We start from the raw sequence: 27,889 nt of genomic DNA, 5'->3' as shown, positions 1-27,889 counted from the left end.
TTTACAAAGAGGGTTCTTACACTGAACAGAATTTAGGTCTTGAGAGAATGGAATATGAGTAAAAATACCTGAAATCTATCTTGAGGGTCCATTTGAGGTTGGAAAATATAAACAAATACTAACGCATTAAAAATAAGGCTGATACTTTAAATATTACTAGAAAAAAGAACCAATTGTTAGTATTGCTTTACCTAAGACATATGCCAGACACCACAAACTCAATAGCACCATGTAGCATTTCGTTTATTCTCCACAAACACCTTTGGAGGTTGACATTCTCAACCTCATTCCAGAATTGAAAAAAGTAATTAAAAAATGTTAACAACAGTAACCTCTGGTGAAAAAATTATGGTTTTCTTGTCTTCTTTTTGCTGTATATGTATGTTTCACAACGTTCATACATTACTTTTGAAAACATTAAGATGAAAATATGAAGTTTTCAACTAAATGACTTTGCAAGCAGAGATAATTGAGTGACATATCCTGATAAAGTAAGGAATCAAAGAATTTTTCAGAAATGGAAAGTAACTTAGATGTCATCAGATCTAGCCCCTAATTTTTCAGATTGAAAAAAAAATCAGTTTAGATAAATTCTAGGGCACAGAAAAATCACATGAAATATTTCAAATAAAAGTAATCCTTTTCACATATTTCCATGTAGTAATTTACCACTTCTGTGAGTCAATTCTCCAAGTGTCCTATATTTTTCATTTATTCTGGTATTGACAGCATCCAGCATTATAACACATAGGTAAATGCTTAATAAACACTATTTGGCAATGATCACAAACTGAACATTTACATTATTCATAGATTTAGCCAGATGTTTCCAAAACTTAAGTTCTGTAAATAAAAGTGATTATTAAATGAGTACCAATTTACTATAAGAATGTAAAATGCATCTGTGTGCTATTCCGAGTTACATTTCAAAGCTTTGGAAACAGCATACTATCAGGTCTGCTGATTTGTTTTTATTTTTCTAATTGAAATGTGGTTCATGTTATCAGGCCATCTGCACAAAGCAAAATGACTTGGTAAACAAGACAAAAATGGTATTTTGTTAGAAACAACATCCAGTTTTATTTCTGCTAAGAAGATATTGTAAAAAGATATTTTCTGGTATCAATGCTGAAAAGGCGGATGAATGAAGGCCCAGTAGGAACCGCCAGTTGCACTGGTTAGGTTGCCAGTAAGACCCAGAGTCTCACCCATTCACTCCCTAAAACAGCATCCGATGCTTTCTCGACATTGTGCCGCTGCCCATAATCTAGCACTTTACTATACACTTAGGGCCCATAGATCCTACTGTATTCTTCTCACCTGCTTATACATTTTGTCTCGACTAAATTGTGAGCTCCTTGAAGTACTAGAAACCTTGACTTGTTCACAATGGCTCCCCAAGTCTCCTGCACATAGAAGAAAGAATGGATCACAGTAGCCTAACATCGAGGAGCAGGAACTGAAGCTCAGCACAAACACCTCACCACATCCCAAAGTCAGACATGATCTAATAGATGGCTGCCCACCCTCTTCCTCTAGCTCTTCACCCCACTTCATCCTCTTCATTTTTTTTTTTAATTAAAAAAAAAAAAAAAGGCTTATCCTGAGAGCCCAGGTGGTGTGGCTCTGTGTTGAGCGTCGACCCATGCACCAAGAGGTCACTGGTTCAATTCCCAGTCAGGGCACATGCCCAGGTTGTGGGCCCGATCCCCAATGAGGGGCATGCAGGAGGCGGCCAATCGATGTGTGTTCTCTCTCTCTCTCTCCCTCTCTCTTTCTCATTCTCTCTCTCTCTCTTTCTACCTCTCCCTTCCTCTGTCTCTAAAATAAAGGGAAAAAATAGTTTATCCTGAGAAATACACAAAAACACCAATATCTAAAACTCATTCATAAGCCCACTTGTCCTTTTTGTTTTTTGTTTTTTGTGTTCTGGTAGAGTGGGAGGGACACATCGAGTGGCTGCCACCCGCACGACCAACCAGGGCCGGGGAAAAACTGCAACCGAGGTACACGCCCTTGGCGGGAACCGAACCCGGGCCTCTCGGGACCGCAGGTCGACGCTCTAACTGCTGAGCCAATCTGGTCAGGGCTCCTTTTTGTTTAAGTACAGGAGAAAATGGAAATTCTTGCCTCTGTTTCTCTAATCTTTGCCTGAAACAAACAGTATAAATGGTTTTTATAAACTTGGTGAGAATCTAGCAAGAGTTTTCCTTTAACTGGGGAGATACACTTAGGCACCTATTCATTCACATATACACAGATGTACTCACACGACATTCTTTAAACAAAAATTGGTTCGTACCATCCACATACTTCTATGTTGCTTTTCATATCAGCTAACTTTCCAAGTCATATGTAACATTCATTTTAATGGCTGTATTATCCATCACTGCATGAATATGTTGTGAATTACTTAATCACTTCTCTACTGATGGATATTTTGGTTGTTTTAAATTTGACATTTTACATAGTGCTACAAGAAACAACCTCATACACAGATCTTTACAAGTTCAAGCTACTGTTATAAAAATAGATTCAAAGTAGTGACACTGTTATATCAATAGCGTATACAAGTTTTTTATTTTGATAGATATTGCCAAATTATAATCCAAGAAGGTTGCTTTGCTGTATGTTTCTACATCCTCACCAAACACTTGCTGTCAGCAATCTTTTTTAGTCTTTCTACTCTGACAGTTGAAAAATGCTCTCCATACCTATTTTAATTTACATATTGAGATTGAACATGTTTTCAAAGAGCTGTTTGCCATTTGTATTTCTTCTTGGGTAAATTGCCCATATGCATTAAAATCTTTCCTATTGGGTTATTTATCTTTTTCCTAATGATTTGTGGGTGTTCTTTACACATTAGTTATATACAGCAAATATTTTCTTCCAGTTTTTTATTTCTTCTAACTTTGTTAATTCCCTCCCTCTCCCCATCACCATCCATATGGAGGAAGAGAAAAAGAGAGGGAGGAAAGGAGGCAGGAAGGAAGGAAGGAAGGAAGGAAGGAAGGAAGGAAGGAAGGAAGGAGGGAGGAAGGAAGGAAGGAAGGGAGGGAGGGAGGGAGGGACAGACAGACAATCATCGACCAGTTGCCTTCTGCATGCTCCCCAACTGGGGATGGGCAACCTAGGTATGTGCCCTGACTGGGAATCAAACCGCATTTTTTTTAAATCCTCACCCGAGGGCATTTTCCATTTTTTGTTCAGATAGAGTAGGAGGGAGAGAGAAGAGAGAGAGAGAGAAACATCGATGTGAAAGGGACACACTGAGTGGCTGCCTCCCCCACGACCCAACCATGGCTGGGGACAAACTGCAACTGAAGTACGTGCCCTTAGTGGGAACTGAACCCGGGTCTCTCTGCACCTCAGGCCGACGCTGTAACTGCTGAGCCAAACCGGTCAGGGCCAACCCACACCTTTTTAGTGTATGGGATGATGCTCTAAGCAACTGAGCCACCCAGCCAAGGTTAAAACTTCAATTTTAACTAACCTATAATTGCCCCCCACAGACAGGAAATTTATAGTGCCACACAGGACTGGGTCCTGCACCATTTTCCCACTGTTCTTCAGTTCCATGATCCCGCCTCATCAGGTTTCCCCAGGCACCTTCAGGGCTGAGGAGAGTGCGTTACAGTCACACTACGCTGCACCTGTCCTCTGGATATCCGTGGCTGAAATGCAAATGCTGTTGTCCTCTGCTTATGTGGGTTACTCTGAGAATCCCTTGCAGAGACCCAGCGCTCAGCCTTCCAAAGACCCTCTCCTGTTGGGATCACTGCATGTGCAGCTGGTCCCCTTGGACGAAACTCCCCCAGACAACTCAAAGTCTACACCCTTCTGGGAGGCCCACATCCAGTCAGTGTTCTGGCGCAAGCCAAACTTTTTCTCACGAAAGGTCTCATCCTTTCTCCTTGTTCTGCCACCACAGAAGCTCACACAGCCTCTTGCCTTTAGAGCCTACCATTTGCAGTATCCAGACCTGTGTCCCCAAATTGGAAGGGATCCAGTCAACCTCTGTGCGGTTCTCTCAAAGGTCCACTTATTGGCTCTACTCCCTCATGAAGATTTGGAGGTACTGACACTGTACAAAAACACGGCTCTCTCCAAAGAAAGCCTCTCTACCAGTGTTCCACTTTAAAAGTATCTGCGAACCTATTCTTCTAAGGCCTAGAAGTGAAGATGAGCTAACAGCAGCACAATCGGCTTCACAATCTATTTTCACGGCCATGCTGTTCTGGCACCTGCTATCCTCAGCCTCTGGACTTCTGCCAAAACTCTGACAAAACAGGAGAAGTCACATTTAATATTTCTGCTACCGAAACCTTAGTTTTACTGTTATAATAATTCTTTTTCAAAATCAAAACAACCTTAATATTTTAGCTGGATGACTCATCTTGAGTTAGTAAGGGTTTTTTCTCTCTCTCTATGACGTCTTATACTTTCTACATTTTCTGTAACAATGCATTACTTTGAAATGAGCAAAAAAAATGTTAAAAAATTGTTATACTTTAATACCTTTATTTAATATATTCTCAATTAGTTAAATTCTTAACTTGGGTTTTATTTATCTTTTTTTAAAAGCATTATACAAAAATGATTAATTAAAGCCATTTTATTCACTCATACATTTTGTGCTTATTCATTTGCATTAATGTATTTGAACTGTAATCAGATCTCACAAGAAAAGCATCCCTTCTACAGAACTGCTATATGGAAGCAGAGATCACATACCTTTTTCATGGAAGAACAAAGCAGTAAGATAGTAAGAAATTATTCAGTGTTGGTTGAAGACCACCTCATTAATACTCTATCTTTTTAAGTTTTATCTTTGATTTTAATAATTTTAAATTTGAGCATCTGAATAAATGAATGATACTTGGAATGTTACTTGATTACTAAACAAGTTGATCTTAGAATTTCTAATCATTTTGATTATGTAAACAACCTTTGTGTCCTAGGAAAATTCTCAAAAATGAGAAGGGAGAAATGTATAAAGATCATGAGCAATAAAAATAAAATACTCAGCAAGAAAATAAAATGAGCCCTGGCCAGTTTGGCTCAGTGGTTAGAGCATCGGCCTGCAGTCCGGAGAGACCCGGGTTCGGTTCCCGCTAAGGGCATGTACCTCGGTTGCAGTTTGTCCCCAGCCCTGGTTGGTCGTGCGGGTGGCAACCACTCGATGTGTCCCTTTCACGTCGATGTTTCTCTCTCTCTCTCTTCCTCTCTCTCCCTCCCACTCTATCTGGGCAAAAAATGGAAAAATGTCCTCGGGTGAGGATAAAAAAAAAGAAAAGAAAATGAGAACACCAGTTCCTATCAAATTATCCTCTAAAAGGTAACATGACAAGAAGTGAGTCTTGGGGGAAATACATTTTGCTAACCGTAAGATACCCCCAAATTATAATTAAGTTCAGACAATAAAATTAGGAAATATATCAAAATGTAACAGATAATGAGACTCCAATTAAAAGGTCCAAAGAGATTACACATGTACACTAAAATCAAGTGTTAACTCAAGATAAAATAAATTTATTTTAATTACTATAAAAAATATGGCCTGCTCTAGCCAGTGTGACTCAGTTGGTTGGGCATCATCCCAAGCACCAGGAGGTCACATGTTTGATTCCAAGTCAAGGGCACATACCAGGGTTGGGGGCTTGATTCCTGGTAGGGAATGTGCAGGAGGCAGCTGACCAATGTTGGGTTCTCACATCAATGTTTCTCTCTCTCTCCCTCCCCCTGCCTCTTTCTTCCAAAAAAAAAAAAAAATCAAAATCTATTCTTTAAAAAAAAAATAATAAGTATGGCCTCAGCAATTTCCGGGCACTCCAACATTAGTGAGCATGTGTCACAGGACGAGGTAGTCTACAAGGCTACCTGCAGAACCCAAAGTTCTTCAGAGAGACTACTCCCCAAGAAAGGGGGTGCCAGAAACATTAACACAAGCATAGAGTTTATGCTGCATCAGATAATCTCTTACTTCATGGAGCTTCTAGTGTATCACATTAATTCAATGGATAACTACATGAAGTATGAGAACAGTTAAAACAGTAAAAACCTATGATGTTATGGGCACACACCCCATTATCTTCATAGTGGATCCTCCAGCAAACCACATAAGCAACTCTCTATCATTTGGCTTCCTATATATATTAGCCTATAGAGAGAGAAGAGACTACAAAAGTTACTTTCTCCTTAAAAATATTTCTTATTTTCAATTAAAGTGATATTTGGATTTTTTTTTTAATCCTCACCGGAGGATATTTTTTCCATTTATCTTCAGATAGAGTGAGAATGGGAAGGGGGAGGGAGATGTGCGAGAGAGACACATCGATTGGTTACCTCCTAAATCACCCCAACCAGGGCCAGCGACTGAATCACAACCAAGGTACGTGCCCCTGACCAGAACCAAACCCGTGACTCCTTGATCCACAGGCCGATGCTCCAACCACTGAGCCAAACCAACCAGGGCTGGTATTTGGATTTTTATACACCCGTCTCTATTAGCTTAGTTTGCATACCTACTCACGAATGCATACTGAGTCTTCAAAGTGTTGACCAATCAAGTGTGTGAGACCTTCAGATCTGTCACTTGTGATCAATCATGAATTAACAAAGATAATATTGTCCTAAAGGAATCTATCTTGTCCAGATGACACGTTACCTCAATGCATGTCTTTGTGTCTTATTCTCCATGTACAAAACATGAACGCAAGCTAGGGCACACCAGTTCTTACTCAGGGCCCTGGGCACTAACCTAATACGCAGAGTGGCAATGCCAACATCAAACAGCAAATTCAAACTGATCCTTTGATTAAATGTGGCTAAATGGAGGACAGGAGCTGGTACAAAAGAAAAACCACTCAAGAACAAAAAAGGGCTTCAGGTGGGCAAGATGAAAGTCAACATGCACCCCAGGGAATTGCAATGCTTAACGCATGCTTGCTTGTGTTCCCAGAATTTTCTTGAATGGGTATGATGGATTCGGTTATAAGACAGAATAAAAATGGTGATTTCAAATTAAAAGGGTGTTTAAGATTAAGAGGCAGAAGTAAAATTTTTGAAAGAAACTAAAAAAATAAATTTTGAAGTTAAAAATTTATCTTAAAAAATTGCGCCAAGCCCAGAAAGCTTTTTAGTTCTTGTAAATAACAAGAACTAAATGTATAAGTTGTGTAAAAATATTTGAGTAAAAAAAAGAAGGCATGTTTAGCAGTCTGTCATAAATCTAGCATAGGTAAACTGTGATAATGAAACAGAAAAAGGGGAACCAAATAATTTCATTTGTGAATATGAGGTAAAAATGTCAAGTGAAATAGTAATACTTTAATTTATACATTGATATTGTCAATTCATATGATATATTAGAGATAAAATAATACATTAATCTATATATAAAATGAATAACAAATATGAGGAACTAATACAATAAACATGCTTATGATAAACATTTACTGGCTTAGTGGCATATATGATCAACTTTTTTAAATTAATAGGGTAAGTGATCTAAAATTGAATACTACTGATTACATTTCAAGAGGGCAAGTCAGAAGCTTCTGCTAACCATCTAGATTTACCATGGAAAAAGTCTGCATGAATGAAGCCAAGACAGTAAAACAGTGCTAAGAAATATAGAGAAGCTGGGTTCTCAGGTCTTCTGAGAAGCTAGATCTCAGCCTGTCTGAAGGCCATACACCCCAGGCCTACAAAGATGCAAGAGCCAATATGTTCCTATTTTCCTTTGAATCAGTTTGAGCTTAGTCAATCATTTCTAACTGAGGGTAGAACAATCAAATAGAAAAAAAAATTTTTTTAAGTTATAGAAAATTGTATTTTTAATGACCTCATTGGATAGAAAAAGAAAAGAAAAGAAAAATTCACCAAAGAGTGACTTGTATAAGGTGCTAAAAGACAGACATCCAATATCAGGCTTTCCATTATCGCATAACATACAGTGACAGATGCCAAAAGCACGCTGTAGGCTATACGGTTACACCTATGAACTGATCTCTATGAATGCCAAGAGTTGATTTTTCTGTACCCCAAATTGTTTATGAACTGTGATAATTGCTGTTCCTGTTAAAGTAAGCATATGAGAAAGAAAAGACTTGTTTCTGTGATAAATTACTTTAAAGCTTAGAAAAGACAAGATTAGAGTGAGTTGCTTTAAATAACTCATTTCCAAATTAGTATGGGTAAGATCATTGATAACATCACACTGTAAAACATCATACAAATCTCTTGTAAGTCTGAACGTAGAATGTTCTACAAGTATAAATTTTTAGTTGAATTAAAACATACAAATGGCGATCACAGATAAGGCTACATGCATATGCCTTATGTAGGAAACACCAAAGCAGGAGCCACTCAAAAAGGCTTTGCTCTATATCCAAGAGTGGCATGTGAATATATATTTTAAGTAGAAAAAATGCTGTATATACTATTTTTATAATGCCCAATTTTAATAATTTTTATCCAACTTTTTATTCTAATATGAACCTGAATTAAGAATACTTTTGCTGTAGCATCCATTCATCCAATCCCATTTTACAATTTTTAAACTTTGATAAGACTTGAACTTGAATACACCAAGATAACTTAAAAGATTTTATTTAATCATTGCCCTACGTCCCATTGTATAAGTTCCCACACAAACACTCCTAATTTTTTTTAAATATGCTTTTATTGATGTTTTAGAGAGAGAGGAAGGGAGAGAGCTAGAAACACTGATGAAACATCGATCGGCTGCCTCCTGCACGCCCCCTACTGGGGATCGAGTGCACAGCCCGAGCATGTACCCTGACTAGGAATGGAACTGTGACCTCTCAGTCCATGGGACAATGCTCAATCCACACCAGCCAGGCAACACTCCTAAAATTGTATTCCTCAGTAAACTGAGTCATAGGGAGGAATACTAAATTTTCTGAAATCACAAAGCTATAAGTTAACAAAGCTGAATTCTTAATTCTTGTGTGTGTGTGTGTATAAATCTGCCACGATGAGTAAAATAAGCTTTTACAAAATATTGTCAGTTTTAATTCAAATCTTCTAGAAAAATTTAATGCTTTTGTTCCTATTTCAAATCATTGATGTTACTACGCTTCAAATAATATTTCAATAATTTCCCTATTTAAAAAAGTAACTAAATAAAATTACATTTTTGTAACTTATTCCACTACCACATATATAATAAAGTCCTAAAGTCCATATCATTTTACAATGTGTAACAAAAATTGATGAATTTAATTACTTAATGTGCACGATCAATTTGAAATAAATTGAAAATGAACATACCATACACTCTACTTAATCTTGTTAGTGTCTTGATTCAGATTTCACTTTCTAATTTGCAACCCAATGGGCTATATTTTAATAACTAGAAAACTTCCTTTTACATTTCAGCAGTTTAAAGTCAAAGCAACTGAAAGTAGGCACAGTTCTACTAGGCAAAAGGTCTAACCTCAAGGGAAAAATACTCCTATGCTTTTATTATCTAAGCCAACTCATTGCTTGTTATACTCATTTTTTCTTCTTAAAAATAGGGATGAAATAACTCCCTGACTATAGAATAATTTTTAAATGAATTATAGGCACAAAAAGGAAGACATTGGTAGGCAAATAAAATAGCAAAGGAAATAATCACTCAGTCAATTCTAGTTGGTTGAGGATGGCAAGGAACTCCATACTTAAGACGAACAATACGTTTTTGTTCTAAGTAACACAACTAGGCATAAAGGGTCACAATTCACTTTTCACACTGCTGAAACATTTTTAAAAACAAGGTGACAGAAACTCTGATGCCTATGGACTCCATTTACATGGAGTACATCTCTGTAATTTTTTAAAATGCATTGATATTCAAATCTGAGAAACATGATTCTGAGCTCATCAGGCCTGCTTAATTGCACCAACATCTGCAATCAATTTAAATTCTTTAAGATAGTCTTTCACAGCGTTTGAAGTGATTTCATGCTGTGATAGATTTAACACACTCACTAATTTATAGACACACACAAGCAGCTGATACCTATTTTTCCAGGGGTGGGGTAAAGTACTGAAGGGCAGTCTAAATTTTCTCCCTATCACTGGGCTATAAAAAAGGATGCATTCTGCATAGCTTATTGAAATTATATGAGAAGATAACAGCACTGCACAAACATAATATAGAAATTAAGGCTAAAACCAGTGTTTTATTTAAATCTATTTGTTGGTCATGGACCATTAAGAGGTTTGATGAAAGTTTAAAGGTTAAACAGCAAAAACCCTGAGCTATCAGTTCAAGTTACATAGCAAAATGTCATTTCTTAATATATCACAATTTCTCCCCTGGAAGTCAATGGGGCGTGGGGACAAGCAAAAGGAAGAACGCTTTTTAACCAAAGACATGAATTGGCACAGAAGAAAAGACTGACATTCAGAATCAGACAACTAGAGGATATGGGCAGATGGCAACTGCAGTCTCCTACTTGAAACTCTCTAGATCCCCACAGAAAAATAAACAAAACAACTAAAAAGCAAATAGCAAAACCAAAATCCCAACAATATTGAGAGACAAGGTATAGGCATACCCTTGTTTCATTGTGCTTCACAGACTTATTCTTTTTTTTAAACAAGTTGAAGGTGCCCTGGCCAGTATGGCTCAGCAGTTAGAGCATCAGCCCACAAACCGCTGAGTTCAATTCTGGCCAAGGGCACATACCTCGGTTGCAGTTCCATCCCCAACCCTCAGTCGGGGTCCTGCGGGAGGCAGCTAGTGGATATATCCCTCTCACATTGATGTCTCTCTCTCTTTCCCTCTCTCTCTCTCTCTCTCTCTCTGCCCCCCCCCCCCACTCTATCTGAAGAAAATAGAAAAATATCCTCAGGTGAGGATTGGGAAAAAAAAATTGTAAGTTTGCAGCAATCCTGCCTTGAACAAGTCTATCTGCACCTTTTTTCCAACGGGCACAGATGACAGTCAGCATTTTTTAGCAATAAAGTATATTTTAATTAAGGTATATACATTGTTTCTTAGATATACTACTACTGTGCATTTAATAGACTACAGTATAATGTAAACATAACTTTTATATGCACTGGAAAACCAAACAACTCACATGATTTGCTTTATTACAATATTTGCTTTTTGCAGTGGTCTGGAACCAAACCTGCAATATGTAAGGTATGCTTGTATCTCCATGATCCTCAGAATACAAGCAGCTGGAGACAAACCACTAGTAGCCCTAGATCTGCACAGTATTAACGTCTGTGCATGAAGAAGCAGAAAAAGCAATCCAGTGTCTGATAAATATGAAAACAGGAGGAGAACTCCAAAACAACCCAGATATTCATTAGAAATCACAGGCCAGTTTGAGAAGAGCAGCTGACACTGCTGGAGTTTGGCCCACTCCACTTGCGAGTGCACAAAGAGGCAGAGAAATCTGAAAAGACCGCAGCGGTCTACGTCCTAAGAACGCCTAACACGGAGTTGCAGGGCTTCGTTCCAGGACAGGACCCCACTCTGCAGAGAAAGTGCTGAGTGAAATAAACAAAAAGCAGAACATTTCTACAGAAGATGAAAGGTGCCCACACAAACAAACCTACAGAACTTCCAATTTCAAAATGAGCTGAGACATTAAGAGGATATACAAGACATGGGGAAAAAATACTTAACCCAGAATTAGAAAAACTCAGAAAAGAGGTGAGAAAACTCAAGAAGAAATAAAATAAAAAATAATTTCAGAAATAGAAACTAAATTAGAATATAAGAAAAAACATAATAAATCATGTCAAGAGACTTATAAATGAACTTTTTTTTCAGTTAAAAGAAAAAGTAAGATAAATAGGATTTGAGAAAAAGTACCATATTGAAGATAAACAAAAATCCAACAGTTAATGGGATCCCTGAAGAAGAAAACCAAAGCAAGTACATAACGGAAGATTATACTGCTTATTTTATAATCCCAACTCACACTTCTAAATAAAAAGAACCAATAAGCTATAAGGAATAACAGTTATTTATCAGTAGTCCTTTTCACAGCAATGCTGATATATGTCATGCTATAAGAAAATGGGATACTATACATAAGATCCTAAGGGAAAAATCATGTGAACCAAACATTTTATAGCCACTGGTCAAATACTGGACAATTTGAGCTTTACCAAGAATAACTGTGATGCGCCAATTTAATTGACATTAAAAACAATTAATCACCTTCAGAGGACAATAAGGAACCAACTCAGTATCTTAAAAAGTGGCAAAAAAAAAAAAATCAAGTCATTTCCTATATCGTGAGGTGATCAGTATTTGAGGAACTGTCTCTTTATAAATGTATTCCAACTAATTAATGAAAATGAAATTCTAGAATTTTAATTATAAATCAAACAAAGTACCTCCTAATAACATCATAATATTTCCTAATGTCTAGCCACAGGGATCAAACCCAAGATGATCAAGTCTCTGGATCTAGCTGCCACTTTGCAGGAAATACAAAGGAAAGAGAAACGTGAATTCTACCATTCATATGCAACCAGCAAAAAACAGACTGTCCTGGATAAAATAAAGGAATGGATGGGAAACTGGAAGGTTAAAAAGCCTTTAAAGATATTCAAAATAAAATGTGTGTGTATGTATTATTCTCCCCACCGCCCCCAAAATTTTAAAATACAAGCAAGAATAAATTATGGTGTCTGGTGATATACTTCTGGATGATAAAACTATATAAAGCTCAGGGAAGCAATACCAATAAAAGTCAAGGCAGTAATTACTTATAAAGGGAGAAAAGGAGATTTGAGATGGAAAGGGTAAAAGGAAGGGCTTCCTGTGTCCTACGGTGGCTGGCAAGGCTCTGTTTACTGATCTGGGTGGTGTTCTCCTTATAATAATTCATTAAGCTACATACTTGTTTTGGGGAGTTTTCTATAACTGTGCTTTACTTTATGATAAAAATTTTTTTTTTTTTTTTTTTTAATCAGAAACCTTGTTTCTAGTTCTAGCTGCAGCACTATCTTGGGAAAGCCACACACTTCTGGGCCTATCCTCATTTGCAAAATGTAGAGACACTCTAAGATATACCAGACCTAATGTAAATAAAGAGTTCCAAAACTAAGAAAATGTCTACTAAATGAGAGAGAACAAAGCCATCCCTAACAAACATAATGCCAGAAAAATTTTAACTCGAAAACAATACAATAGAGCTTTCCCAAGAAAAAAAAAAAGAAAAAATGGCGGCGGAGTGAATGGAAGCTACACAGACCATCTCCCAGGACCAAACTGGATTTACAACGAAAATAAAGACAAATCTTCAGGAAGGACCAACCCAGAGGCAGCCTGGAGGACCACATAACCAGGGACACTGACTCAATCCTGGTAGGCTTGCGAAGAAGTGAGGGGGGCTGGGAGCCCCGCAGCAGCCTGGGCTGGGACTAGCGGCCTCTGTGGGAAGCTGCGCCCTCGGCTGGGTCCTGTGGCCTTGGGTGGGACCTGCTGCCCCCTCAGCTGTGTCCGGCAACCACGGCTGGGTCCTGTGACCTTGGCTGGGACCAGCAGCAGCCTCAGCTGGGTCCTGCGACCTCCGCTGGGTGCTACGCCCTCGGCTGGTGCCGCACTCGGCTGCCCTTAGCTGGGAGCAGCCCCCTCGGGTTAAAAGTCCCAGGCGGGGCCCTGGCCGGTTTGGCTCAGCGGTTGGAGCATCGGCCTGCAGTACAGAGAGACCCGGGTTCGGTTCCCGCTAAGGGCATGTACCTCGGTTGCAGTTTGTCCCCGGCCCTGGTTGGTCGTGTGGGTGGCAGCCACTCGATGTGTTCCTTCACGTCGATGTTTCTCTCTCTCTCTCCCTCTCTCTCCCTCCCGCTCTATCTGAACAAAAAATGGAAAAATGTCCTTGGGTGAGGATTAAAAAAAAAGTCCCAGGCGGCACCATGACGCAGAGTCTAGACAGAGGTTAAATTAGCAGCAGCCACTCACCTTGGGCTCCAGCAGAGGGAAAGCAGACTGGACTGGATCTGTGTGGGGACACTCAGGATTTGGAGGGTGCTCCAGAGCTTTTGCTGAGTGCAGTCATGCAGGACTGAGGTCATCTTACTCCTTCCCAGGGCCTTTCCTCTGAGAATAAACCCCACCCATTGACCATTGACATGCTAATTGAGGCCCATTATCAACCAGCATCTGCCCCAACCTTGGGAAATCCTCTTACACTGAGCACCTGAGGGAGTTGGTCAGTCAACTCAGAAACCAAGGTTCTTCAGGTGACCACTACTAATAGCCTCCAGGCAAGAAAGCTAGAGGATAACTACAATTCCCTGGGCTAGCAACTCTAACCAAGAAAGTTAAGACTTGACAGTGGTGTTTAAAGTGGGTCCTCCCTGCTTCATCCAAAGCCAGGAGAGGGAGCCACAAACAGCAGAACACCAACACCCACAGGGAAAATTTGGCAGGCTCCAAAGCCCACTGTGATAGACAAAATGGTGAAACACAGAAACAAAAGCCAAATGAAAGAACAAGAGACCTCTACTAACGATGAGATAAATGAAGTGCAGTTAAGCAAGTTAACAGAGAATTCAGAGCCATGATCTTGAGGAAGCTCAACAGCATGTGTAAAGAGATGAGCACCATGAGTAAAGACATAGAAATGCTGAAAATCAATAAGTTGGAAATTAAAAATCACCAAGAAGAAATTAAAATGACATATTAGAAATAAAAAACACATTGGAAAGTCTAAATACCAGAGCAGAGGAAGCAGAGGACCGGATGTGAATTAGAAGATAGAGTAGAAAAAATCCACAAATCAGAAAACGAAAAGGAAAAAATAATTAAAAAACAGGAAAACAGCTTAAGAGAACTGTGGGACAACTGAAAACATAATAACATTCGCATCATAGGAGTCCCCGAGGAAGAAGAAAATGACCAAGGGTTAGAGAACATATTTGAAGAAATACTGATAGAAAACTTCCCTAATTTGATAAAGGAAGAAGGTATTCAAGTTCAAGAAGCACAGGGAGCCCCAAGTAAGAAGAAACCAAACAAGCCCAAACCAAGACACATAGTAATTAAAATGCCACAAATTAAAGACAAAGAGAGAATCCTAAAAGCAGCAAGAGAGAAGCAACAGGTTACCTACAAAGGAAACCCCAAAAGGCTCTCAGCTGAGAAACAGAAACACTACAGGCCAGAAGGGAATGCCATGAGATAATCAAGGTCATGAAAAACAAGAATCTGAATCCAAGACTACTCTATCCAGCAAGGCTATCATTCAAAAATAGAAGGCCAAATAAAGAGCTTCACAAACAAAAAAAGGCTAAGGGAATACATTATCACCAGACCAACACTGCAAGAAATGTTAAAAGGACTGCTGTAATTAGCAGGAGAAATGGGAAGAAAAATAGAACCACACTAAACAAAAATGGCAATAAATAAGTACATATCAATAATCACCTTAAATGTAAATGGATCGAATGCTCCCATAAAAAGACAGAGTAGCTGATTGGATAAGAAAGCATGACTCATCTATATGTTGTTTACAAGAGACCCACCTCACAACAAAACACTCACATAGGTTGAAAGTGAAGGGATGGAAAAAAATCTTCCAAGCAAATGGAAAGAAAAAAAAAAAACCTGGGGTAGCAATACTCATATCTGACAAAATAGATTTCAAAATGAAGGCCATAACTAGAGACAAAGAAGGAAACTAAATAATATTGAAAGGATCTATCCAACAGGAAGATATAACCTTGATAAACATATATGCACCATATATAGGAGCACCAAAATATATTAAAAATCTTCTGGAGGACTTCAAAGGACAAACTGAGAGCAATACAATCACAGCAGGGGACTTCAACACCCAGCTGACATAATTGGATAGATCCTCTAGACACAAAATTAGCAAGGAAACAGAGACTCTAAATGAAGCACTAGACCAAATGGATTTAATAGATATCTACAGAGAATTACACCCCAAAACTACAGAATTCACATTCTTCTCAAGTGCACATGGGACATTCTCAAAGATAGACCACATGTTAGGACACAAACTAAGTCTCTACAAGTTCAAGAAGATTAAAATCAGATCAAGCATCTTCTCAGATCACAATGGCATGAAACGAGAAATCAATTGCAAGAAGAACATACAAAGACATTTGAACACTTGGAAGCTAAATAGCAAGTTATTAAACAATGAATGGGTTACCGAGGAGATCAAGGAAGTAATTGAAAACTTCCTGGAAACCAATGAAAATGAACACACAACAACACAAAATCTATGGGATGCAGAGAAAGCAGTTCTGAGAGGGAAATTCATAGTGCTACAGGCCTACCTCAAACAACAAGAAAAATCTCTAATAGACTACCTAACATCACAACTTAAAGAACTAGAGAGCAAACAAAAAGAAAACCCCAGAGCAAGTAGAAGGAAGGAAATAGTAAAGATCAGAGCAGAAATAAATGACATTGAGACCAAAAAAAACAATTCAAAGGATCAATGAAACAAACAGCTGGTTTTTCGAAAAGATAAACAAGATTGATGGACCCTTAGCTAGACTCACCAAGAAACAGAGAGAGAATCCAAATACAGAAAATTAGAAATGAAAGGGGAGAAGTAACAATGGATACCACAGAAATACAAATGATTGTTAACAACTACTATGAACAACTATATGGCAACAAATTCGACAATCTAAGCGAAATGAACAAATTTCTAGAAACACATAGTCTCCCAAAACTGGACCAGGACGAGATAGAAAATTTGAACAGACAAATAACAGAAGAAATTGAAGATGTAATCAAGACTCTCCCAGCAAACAAAAGCCCAGGCCCGGACGGCTTCACAGGGGAGTTTTACCGAACATTCAAAGAAGAACTAACACCCATTCTCCTCAAACTATTTCAAAAAATTCAAGAAGAAGGAAGACTTCCAAACACGTTCTATGAGGCCAGCATAATTCTAATTCCAAAACAAGAAAAAGACACTACAAAGAAAGAAAACTACAGGCCAATATCCCTGATGAACATAGATGCCAAAAACCTGAACAAAATACTAGCAAATCAGATCCAGCAATACACCAAAAAAATTATCCACCATGACCATGTGGGATTCGTCCCAGTGATGCAAGGCTGGCACAATATTTGCAAATCAATAAATGTGATAAACCACATAAATAAAATAAATAAAAACCACATGATCATATCAATAGATGCCGAAAAAGCCTTCGACAAACTCCAGCATCCATTTCTGATAAAAATGCTCAGCAATGTGGGAATGGAGGGATCATATCTAGACATAATAAAGGCCATATATGAAAGACCTACAGCCAACATCCCACTCAATGGGCAAAAACTAAAAGCATTTTCCTTAAGAACAGGAACAAGGCAAGGATGCCCACTTTCGCCACTCTTATTTAACATAGTACTGAAAGTCTTAGCCACAGCAATCAGACAGGAAGAAAAAATAAAAGGGATCCAAATGGGAAAGGAGGAAGTGAAATTGTCGTTATTTGCAGATGACGTGATACTATACGTAGAAAACCCCAAAGACTCCATCAAAAATTTACTAGACTTAATAAATTAATTTGGAAAAGTAGCAGGATACAAAATTAACATCAAGAAATTGATGGCATTCTTATACACCAATGATGAACTCACAGAAAGAGAAACTAAGAAAACTATCCAATTTACCATTGCGGCAAAAAAACTAAGATACCTAGGAATGAACTTAACCAAATAAATAGAGGACCTATTTGCAGAAACCTACAGGTCATTGAAAAAAAAAATAGAAGAAGATATAAAAAAGTGGAAGCACATACCCTGTTCATGGATTGGAAGAATTAACATCATTAAAATGTCCATACTACCCAAAGCAATCCCCATCAAAATATCAACGGCATACTTCACAGAATTAGAACAAGTACTTCAAAAGTTCATATGGAACCAAAAAAAAACCCAAATAGCCACAGTAATCTTGAAAAAGAAGAACAAAGTAGGTGGGATCACAATACCAGATATCAGGTTATACTACAAAGCGACTGTAACCAAAACAGCCTGGTACTGGCACAAGAACAGGCATATAGACCAGTGGAACAGAACAAAGAACCCAGAAATGGACCCAAGGCAATATGCTCAATTAATAATTGACAAAGGTGGCAAGAGCATACAGTGGAGTAAGGACAGCCTCTTTAATAAATGGTGTTGGGAAAATTGGACAGCTACATGCAGAAAAATGAAACTAGACCATCAACTTACACCATACACAAAAATAAACTCAAAATGGATAAAAGACTTAAATGTAACTCATGAATCCATAAAAATCCTAGAAGAAACTGTAGGCAACAAAATTTCAGACATCATACGCAGCAGAATTTTCACTGATACATCACCTAAGGCAATAGAAACAAAGGAGAAAATGAACACATGGGACTACATCAAACTCAAAAGCTTCTGCACAGCGAAAGATACAATCATCAAAACGGAAAGGCTACCCACTGTATGGGAGAGCATAACTGCCAATGATATATCAGATAAGGGGTTAATTTCCAATATATATAGAGTGCCCATACAACTCAACGAAAGGAAGACAAAGAACCCAATTAAAAAATGGACAGAGTAACTAAATAGACACCTCTCCAAACAGGACATACAAATGACTAAGAGACATATGAAGAAATGCTCAACATCACTAATCATCAGAGAGATGCAAATTAAGACAACCATGAGGTATCACCCCACACCTCTCAGAATGGCTGCCATCAACAAATCATCAAACAACAAGTGTTGGCGAGGGTGTGGAGAAAAGGGGACTCTAGTACACTGCTGGTGGGAATGCAGACTGGTGCAGCCACTATGAAAAACAATATGGTGTTACCTCAAAAAATTTAAAATTGAACTTCCATTTGACCCAATGATCCCACTTCTAGGAATATACCCTAAGAAGCCTGAAACACCAATCAGAAAGAATCTATGTACCCCCATGTTTGTAGCAGCACTATTTACAATAGCTAAGATCTGGAAATGGCCCAAGTGTCCATCAGTAGACAAATGGATAAAAAAGTTGTGGTAAATATATACAATGGAGTACTACGCAGCTGTAAGAAAGAAAGATCTCTTATCCTTTGACACTACATGGAGCGACCTGGAAAGTATCATCCTAAGTGAAACAAGCCAAACAGAGAAAGACAAGTATCATATGATCTCACTTATTTGTGGAACATAATGAACATAACAGTCTGAGGAATGGGGTAGTCCCAGAGATGTAGAAGTGGGGAACAGACTGACAATTCCCAGAAAAGGGGGTTGTGGGGGAGATATAAACCACAGAACCTATATGCATGTATGCATGAACAATGGACATGGACAACAAAGCTGGGGACAGGGCAGGGAGGGAGGGGGAAGGGGAAATCAGTGGGCTGAAAAGGAGAAACATCTGTAACAAAAATTAATTAATAAAAAATAAAATAAAATAAATTAAAAAATCAGGTGTACAGTGATATACAAGAGGTAGTCAACACAACAGACTCCCTGAACTTAATATTGGGTTATTTTGCTTTCCCACCTCAATAAATACCAAGGGCAGAACTCCTAGTTTACTTAATCTACCCTGTAAGACTTTTCAATGGTGAAATAATTTGAAAGTTAATTTAAAATAACTTTGTATTACATTAAGGGTAAGAAGCTATACCTACTCTTAAGGGTGGGGGGAAACCATTATTCTGCACTAGTTAGGAAATGGCAATAAATCAGGCAGCATGAAATTAGAAATGAATGCCTTTTGCACATCAAGATGATTAATCTATAAAGGATTTTTTACGTTTGTATAGAATTTATTCTATTTAGCAAGAAGTAAAAACTGAAAGGATGTCTCTTAAGTCAGTCTGAGTTAAGAGAGATTTAAGTTTACTACCGCCAACAAGGTGGGTGAATCAGACCACTGAATCTTTAAAACCAGGCATACTCAGTTCTCCTCCTTGCTAACGCTTGTTCTATCATTGGGCATATTTTTCCAAAACAGACCAGATTCTTCTATTTGTTACAGTAGACAGCCTCTCCCTTTGATTATTTCTACAAGTGGCCAAATGTCAGAGAATTTCTCAGTAACTACAGTATGCCATTTGAAGACTTATTTTGATGTTACACATATACCTACTAGCCTTGAATCCAGAAACCTGGTAACAATTTTATTAATAAATGTTCATCACTCTCAGCCTTTAAATTCTACCTCCTTCCACTATTTTGATTAATGAACGTTACAATAAAGGACATCTACTGATGTCTTGTTCAGCCCAACAGTCCTCACCCTTGACTGCACACTGGAGTCATGGAGAACTTTACAGAACACTGATACCTGGGTCCCATCTATAGGAATTCTGACTGACTTGTTAAGTGGTAGGACCCAGACATTGATTTTTAAAGTTCCTCAGATGATTCTAAGGGATATCAAGGCTGAGAACCATATTTCACCAATTACCTTTCCCCTTTGGTCACTGCAACGCAATTGTACATACGTCGCACTTTTCTCAATTTTTCATTTATTCCTTCAGAACTGTTGCTTCATTCAAGAAGTTCATTCCATATGGACAGTTTCTCATCGTTTTCATCTACATCATAACTACATGCTTGTTCTTTCTGGCATTTTCAAAGTTTTCACTACCTTTGCGGTTATCAGACATGACAAGTTAACCATCTAGAAAGTAAGCACGGGCATAAAAAAATATCTTAAAAGAAGGAACAATCCACATAACCAAGAGGACACAATCTCAGATGACCTGTACTGCCACAGCCGGTGTAAGCATCACTGACCAGGTCAAGCTGTAAAATTCTACTATGTTACTAGTAATAGAAAAACATGTCAGATATAGAAACATTGTTAAGTGCTATAATAAAAGAAAAGTTATTTTAAATTAGTATGAGAGTTTTAGAAGACCAAAAATACACAATTTTAATTTGAACCTCATATAACTTTTTCCTATTAAAAAAAGAAAAAGGGAAGAAAAGATGACTGCTTTCCTCCTCACCACCGGCCACCCGGACAGAAACACTCCACAGCACCAGCAACAACTCAACATGCTGCTGCTGCCCAGAAAAGACTCGTACGGAAGCCGGATGAATTTGAGCTGCTGGGAGATCATTTTAATTGCACATAAATAAAACCTGTCCTATATAGGCACAAATGGAAATTCAAGTACCGGACAGATTATTAGGAAATACTCTTAACAAGAAATTGGTTCATTGCCCTGAGGCTCTGAAATTTTCTCCTAGTCAGCAAGCAAGACCTGGAGATAAACAGGCAAAGTACCTTAAGCAAGGGCATTGTTGCTTCATTTGTCTCATGCCAAGTACCAGCCACAAATTTTATGTTAGAAGGGTGCTTTGATCGAATCCCTAACCTGAAATGGAAGACAAAAAATAGTCCACGTTAACCTTAATTAGCAAGAATGTGTAAAAGCGTCTGGGCTCCTCTACGTTTCCAATGATTAAAATATAAACCTTTTAAATTAAAGAAAACCAGTGATGAGAAGTGAAAAAATAAATAAACAAAAGAACAACTTGATTTACCTGCTTTCCAAATTCATATATAAAACTTAACTCTAGCCCTGGCCAATTTTTCTCAGTGGTTAGAGCGTCAGCCTGAGGTCCAGAGAGACCAGGGTTCGGTTCCCACTAGGGGCACATACCTCGGTTGCGGTTTGTCTGCGACCCTGGTTGGGACTCAATGTGTCCCTTTCACATCGATGTTTCTCTCTCTCTCTCTCTTCCTCTCTTTCCCTCCCACTCTATCTGAACAAAAAAATGGAAAAAATGTCCTTGGGCAAGGATCAAAAAAAAAAAAAAAAACTCAACTCTAAGAAAAATAGACACAAAGACATGAACATGCCCCCACTGTTATAACAATATTAGCAAACCGATACTAATACAAATGAACATTAGATTTTCTACCTATAGAAAATATACACAAATCTGAACATATGACTAATATTCTCTCAGAATACAGTTCTTTTCTGCCCTGGCCGGTGTGGTTCAGTGGGTAGAGCATCTGCCCACAGACCAAAGGGTCTGGGGTTCGATGTCCTGTCAAGGGCAAGTACTTGGGTTGCAGGCTTGATTCCTGGCTGACCAGGTCGGTTAGGGTGTACAGGAGGCAACCAATTGATGTGTGTCTCTCACATGAATGCCCCCCCCTCCTTTCCACTCTCTCTAAAAATCAAAGCAAAAACTATCCTCAGGTGAGGATTAACAGTTTTTTCTGACCAGCATACGCCTAGAAGAACGATACCGCAGAAAACCAGGTCCTCCATATTTGAGAACATCATGTCCTACTGAGCTAGAACTGGTACCATGGTAACACCTTTCAAAATGCTTTTAAGCACTACGTGTACATACATATATGTGTGCACACGCGCGCACACACACATATGTAATCCTAAACTTATGAACTTAACTTTTTTAAGTTAATTTTAACTTAAAATGTAGACCATTAATAAAATGATAAGCAAGTCAACGAATGGGAGGTAATATTTGCAATACTGTCTGACAAGTCTTGTATCCAGAAAACTCCAAGGACCTTTACAACTCAGTAATTTACAGAAAGGTCAAGGCTTGCTCAGGTCAGTGAGCTCAATGCAAATTGAAGCTGCTGCTCAGCCCACGAGGTGCCCCACAGGGCTGCTCCAATCCTAGGGATCTGCCCAAGAGAAATGAGAACGAGTCACAGAAAATGGGCACAAGAGTGTGCACAACCTTGGTCATGCGTGCCAACCCCCAGAAACCCCCAGTTCCATCTGAGGCTGGGCCAGCACCTGTGGCTCATCCCCAGCAGTGAGTGGTGATGCAGGAGCCCAAACCGGACAGGAGGGGCAGGCACCATTCAGCTCCACTACAAGGCCTCAAGTAAGGGGTGGTGGCAAAATCCAGAGTGCTTGCCTAGAGGGGGTCAGGTCTGGAAAGATTTAAGAGGTTTCCGTCAGCTCTAGTGGCCATGACAAGTCAGCACAGACCACTTGTTTCTCACAGTTGGGGAAAGGAGGGGAGGGGGTCCAAGTCTATTTAATAGAGCCTCTGCCAGCCAAACAGAAATGTTCACACTCTGCTGGGAACAAATGCTCTGACACCCTTTCCTATCTCTGTGTACAATGACTTTTCCCAGAGCTTCTGTTCCCAGGCATGACAGCACCTACGGCAAGTCAAGGCTCCTCCGTCTCTTTTCCCTGGGATTAAAATAAGCTTGCAGCCGTCACTTGGCAATAAGGTTAGCTGTGGCCTCTCCTGGGTGTGTGAGCTGGGTCGGGGGTCTCTCCCCTCTGATCAGGGCACCGATCCCACAGTGGCCCACCCTCTTGACCTCATGTCACCCTAACCACTTCCCAACAGCCCCACCTCCACCCTCACACAGGGTCAGGGCTTCATCTTATGGACTTGGAGACACAAATATTCAGCCTGCAACATGAGGGCACCTTCAGGGACGACAGTCATGTTTTCTACCATGATGCGTGTGTAGGTTACACAGCTGGACATATTTGTAAAAACTGGTCCAACAGGACTATGCTTGTCACTGTATGGGTATTACGCCTCAAAGCCAACTGAATCCATGTGATTCGTTTTCTATTCTGACCGTCTTATTGGAGCCAAAAAGCTAAATAATGGGGTAAAACAATTTCTACAAGCTAATGAGAAATTTGGTGAGAATTTAAATTGAACTATATGTTATTTCAAACTATATGTTCCTTCCTTAGAAGAACTGGTTTCAGTGAAGAAATGTCTTCAGGTCATGGTGATTCTAAACAAGTCAAGAACACAGGGAACCGGGTGGAATGATTTCGGCCAGTCGGTCAGGATTAGGCGCTGGCAGGACAACTATGTGCTCAGGCTCCCCAGCAGGAAGGTTTGCCTGAGCAACCACCAGGAGCAGGGGGACCACACAAACACCCTCTGCCTTCACAACACTGTGGCTGGAGGGGTGTCCAGCAGCAGCTTGTTCCAAGAGGGCTGACCTTTCTGTCTCTCCCGCTGTTGAGCACAACATGAAAGGGCCCCTGGATGTACACCCATCCGTGGAGGTTCCCACTGGTCATCTTCTAAGCCAGCAAAGGGAGCCAATGGGAAAAGCCACTCTCTAAGAAAAACTGTTGAGGTCCTACTAACGCATACTTACTTCTTCATCTAAAAACCCCATCCTGGGCTGAGCAAGAAAACAAACGCTGTCACCAGTCTGAATGGACGTAAAGGACACACACTGTGCAACACTCTGGTGCCAGCACACCTGAGCAGGTATGGGCCTTGGAGTACAACTGAAGGCTCTGAGTGCCAGGCAACCATGAAAGGCATCCGTGCTGTGGTGAGCACAGGTCCTTCTTAAATGATTCACAGCTCACCTTGAACAAGGAAGGGTTGGCTGGACCTGGTAGGGGCTCGGGGCCCTGGAGATGCTGCTGTGGACCAGCCCCTCGAGTGAGCACCTGCAGAGACATCCATTTGCTCTGCTTTTGGGAGGAATTCGTGGGGGCGGAACAGAGGTGGGGTATGCACATGCCAGGAAAAGAAGCTTTCTGTATAATCCAGACTCTACTTCCTTCTACAAGCTTCCCCGTACCCTTGGAGTTCCTCTTTCATACCTCCAGCCCTCCAGATGAACTCAATTTAGACTCAGTCATTTTATCATACTGCTTAAAAAACTTGTTACAGTCTTTCTATATACCTTTTAAAGTAATGTTCTATAATATTGATATAACGTTATTTCTTATTAAAGAAGTCTAAGCAAGAACTACAGAAATAATTAAGCTCTCAAGGAGTGAAATGAGACAGGATCCAAACTTTTCCAGTGCAGGCAGTCACTTCGCTGCGGACCAGACTGACTAGGAAAGAAAAACTGTTCAAAGCAAAGTCAAAGGAAGCCAGCAAACTTCAGGAGCACTTATAAAAGAGAAAGTCTGCTTCTTTCATTGGAAAAAGACGTGAAAAAAAGGAAAAAAACTAAACATAAATAGGAAATAAAGGACATCCTAATTAAGAAACTTAGATATCAGCCCACTTAAAATACTCATGTTACTTGCAGCTGTGACACAGATTCCAATGATGGCGGGGGGGGGGGGGGCATGAAACCTATAAAAGATTTTAATTTCCAGCTAGTACAGAGGAACTATAAGTATACTTTTTTTTTTTTTTTTTTTTTTTTTTTTTTAAGAGTAGGAGGGAGAGGGGGGAAGGGGGGGAGAGAGAGAGAGAGAAACATCGACGTGGAAGGGACACATTGAGTGGCTGCCACCCACACAACCCAACCAGGGCCGGGGACAAACTACAACCGAGGTACGTACATGCCCTTAGCGGGAACCGAACCCGGGTCTCTCTGGACCGCAGGCTGACGCTCTAACCGCTGAGCCAAACCAGCCAGGGCTAAGTATACCTTTTACAGAGAAATTTCTAAAGCAATTTATCCACCTCTAATGGGCCAACCAAAAGAAAAAACAGACTACAGGCTGACAGGTAGCAGTCCAGTGGTAATCTGTATAGAAATCAACAGCCTGGATAGTCTCATCATCTTGTGTATAAAAACTATTGGCAAAAAAGAAAAAGACAACCCCAAAAGCACTGATAAGCAAATGCTTATCTCCACTGAATGGTTCTTGGAGACACTGTAAAGGCCTGAAAACTGTATAGCAAAATCAAAATTTCCATAAAAACTCTTAAGTTTCTCTTTCCCTGAAACTCCACCCTCACAAAGGACCAGACCTCTTTCTGGTTCTCCCATCCTCTTTCTCAAACTCAGCCTCCCTGACTGCATCTTCCATCCTCCTCATCCACTCTGAGCCTCCTCCTCCTTCCAGGGGTTTGCTTTCCCTCTCTGGGATCTGAGTTTTGGCTTCTCAGGACTCCTTCAGTTTTGCACTGCCACAGACTATCCTGTAAAAGCCTAAAAGTGGAACAAACAGAAGAGTCTTCTTGACAGAAAAAAAGGAAAAAGCAAAGAGAATGTTTTCTTCACTTTAAAATGGGGTGGAGGGGGCAGGCATTGCACTGATGAAGATCCTGCCCTCTCGGGTGTCCCTGTGAACACGCTCATGAACTGTGTGTAAACTAGTCCACGGCTTTCTGTTAACCTGTCCTGGGAGACCTGCACATTGCCCAGACTTGTAAATCTAGCCAGACCCAGTTCACCCTAAACCCAACACAAGCACCCACAAGAAAATAAACACTGGTATCATGGACATAGGACTTGATAAAGCAAAACCAAGAAAAGGAATACTTTTCCTGGCAGTTTAGTGTTAGCATGAAGGCAGCAACTCTATTAGGACATAGCTCCTAAGTCTGGCTTGTCCACGCACAGCACAAGAATTTCGACTACAAAAATCATTGTTTAGTGATAACTGCAAAGTTGCTTTAAGAATTTTAAGGGAAGCCCTGGCCAGTTTGGCTCAGCGGTTAGAGCGTCAGCCTGCGGTCCGCAGAGACCCGGGTTCGGTTCCCGCTAAGGGCACGTACTTCGGTTGCAGTTTGTCCCCGGCCCTGGTTGGTCGTGCGGGTAGCAGCCACTCGATGTGTCCCTTCACATCGATGTTTCTCTCTCTCTCTCCCTTCCTCTCTCTCCCTCCCGCTCTATCTGTACAAAAAATGGAAAAATGTCCTCGGGTGAGGATAAAAAAAAAAGAATTTTAAGGGAAGAGCTCAGCCGCTGTGGCTAAGTGTTTGAGCATTGACCCATGCACCAAGAGGTCACCGGTTCAATTCCGGGTCAGGGCACATGCCAGGTTGTGGGCCCAATCCCCAGCAGGGGCATGCAGGAGGCGGCCAATCAATGTTCTCTCTCATCGATGTTTCTATCTCTCTTTCCCTCTCCCTTCCTCTCTAATAAAATAAAGAAATAAAGAAATAAAGAAATAAATAAATAACTTTTTTTTTTTAAAGAATTTTAAGGGAAGCTCTTAAATTTTAAGGGCACCTCGGAGGCGGTCGGCTGCTTCGGGATGAAGCTGAACATCTTTCCCAGCCACTGGCTGCCAGAAACTCATTGAAGTGGACGATGAACGCAAACTTCGAACCTTTGATGAGAAGCGTACGGCCACAGAAGTTGCTGCTGACGCCCTGGGTGAAGAATGGAAGGGCTATGTGGTTCGAATCAGTGGTGGGAATGACAAACAAGGTTTCCCCATGAAGCAGGGCATCTTGACCCATGGCCGTGTCCGCCTGCTCCCGAGTAAGGGGCATTCCTGCTATAGACCAAGGAGGACAGGAGAGAGGAAGCGCAAATCTGTTCGGGGCTGCAGTGTGGATGCCAATCTCAGTGTTCTCAATTTGGTCATTGTAAAAAAAAAGGGGGGGGAGAATATATTCCTGTTCTCACTGATACTACTGTGTCTCCTCGCCTGGGTCCCAAGAGAGCTAGCAGAATCCGAAAACTTTTCAATCTCTCTAAAGAAGATGATGTCCGCCAACATGTTGTGAGGAAGCCCCTAAACAAAGAAGGTAAGAAACCTAGGACTAAAGCACCCAAGATTCAGCGCCTTGTTACTCCACATGTCCTGCAACACAAACGTCGGCGTATTGCTCTGAAGAAACTACCTACTAAGAAAAATAAGGAAGGGCCTGCAGAATACGCTAAACTTTTGGCTGAGAGAATGAAGGAGGCTAAAGAAAAGCGCAGGAACAGATGGCCAAGAGACGCAGGCTGTCCTCTCCAAGAGCTTCTACCTCGAAGTCTGAGTCCAGTCAAAAATGAGCTTTTCTAAGAGTAACAAATAAATACGAAACATAAAAAAACAAACAAACAAACAAAAAAAAACAGAATTTTAAGGGAAGAAAAGGAGTAAAAATAATAAATCTCAATAAAGAATGAGAACTACTCTGTTAGATTAAGCATTATTAGATACATTTATATGCTAGCTCTATGTATTAAATTCTGGTTCCCTTCCATTTAGAAAATAGGGAACA

General features: G+C 39.9%; 1 protein-coding gene and 1 pseudogene across 8 annotated transcripts in view; one reads left to right on the top strand and one right to left on the bottom strand.

Moving 5' to 3' along the window:
• DIAPH3 (diaphanous related formin 3) overlaps positions 1–27,889 on the bottom strand; it is a 487,836-nt gene that overhangs the window by 412,208 nt on the left and 47,739 nt on the right. The gene's annotated exons all lie outside the window — the stretch shown is intronic.
• On the top strand, positions 26,926–27,677 carry LOC118622525 (annotated as a pseudogene).

This window comes from Molossus molossus, unplaced genomic scaffold, assembly GCF_014108415.1.
Source record: "Molossus molossus isolate mMolMol1 unplaced genomic scaffold, mMolMol1.p scaffold_m16_p_9, whole genome shotgun sequence".
In the NCBI taxonomy this organism is placed as follows: domain Eukaryota; kingdom Metazoa; phylum Chordata; class Mammalia; order Chiroptera; family Molossidae; genus Molossus; species Molossus molossus.
Note: the sequence above shows the minus strand (reverse complement) of the source record. Positions and strands in the feature narration are given on the sequence as shown.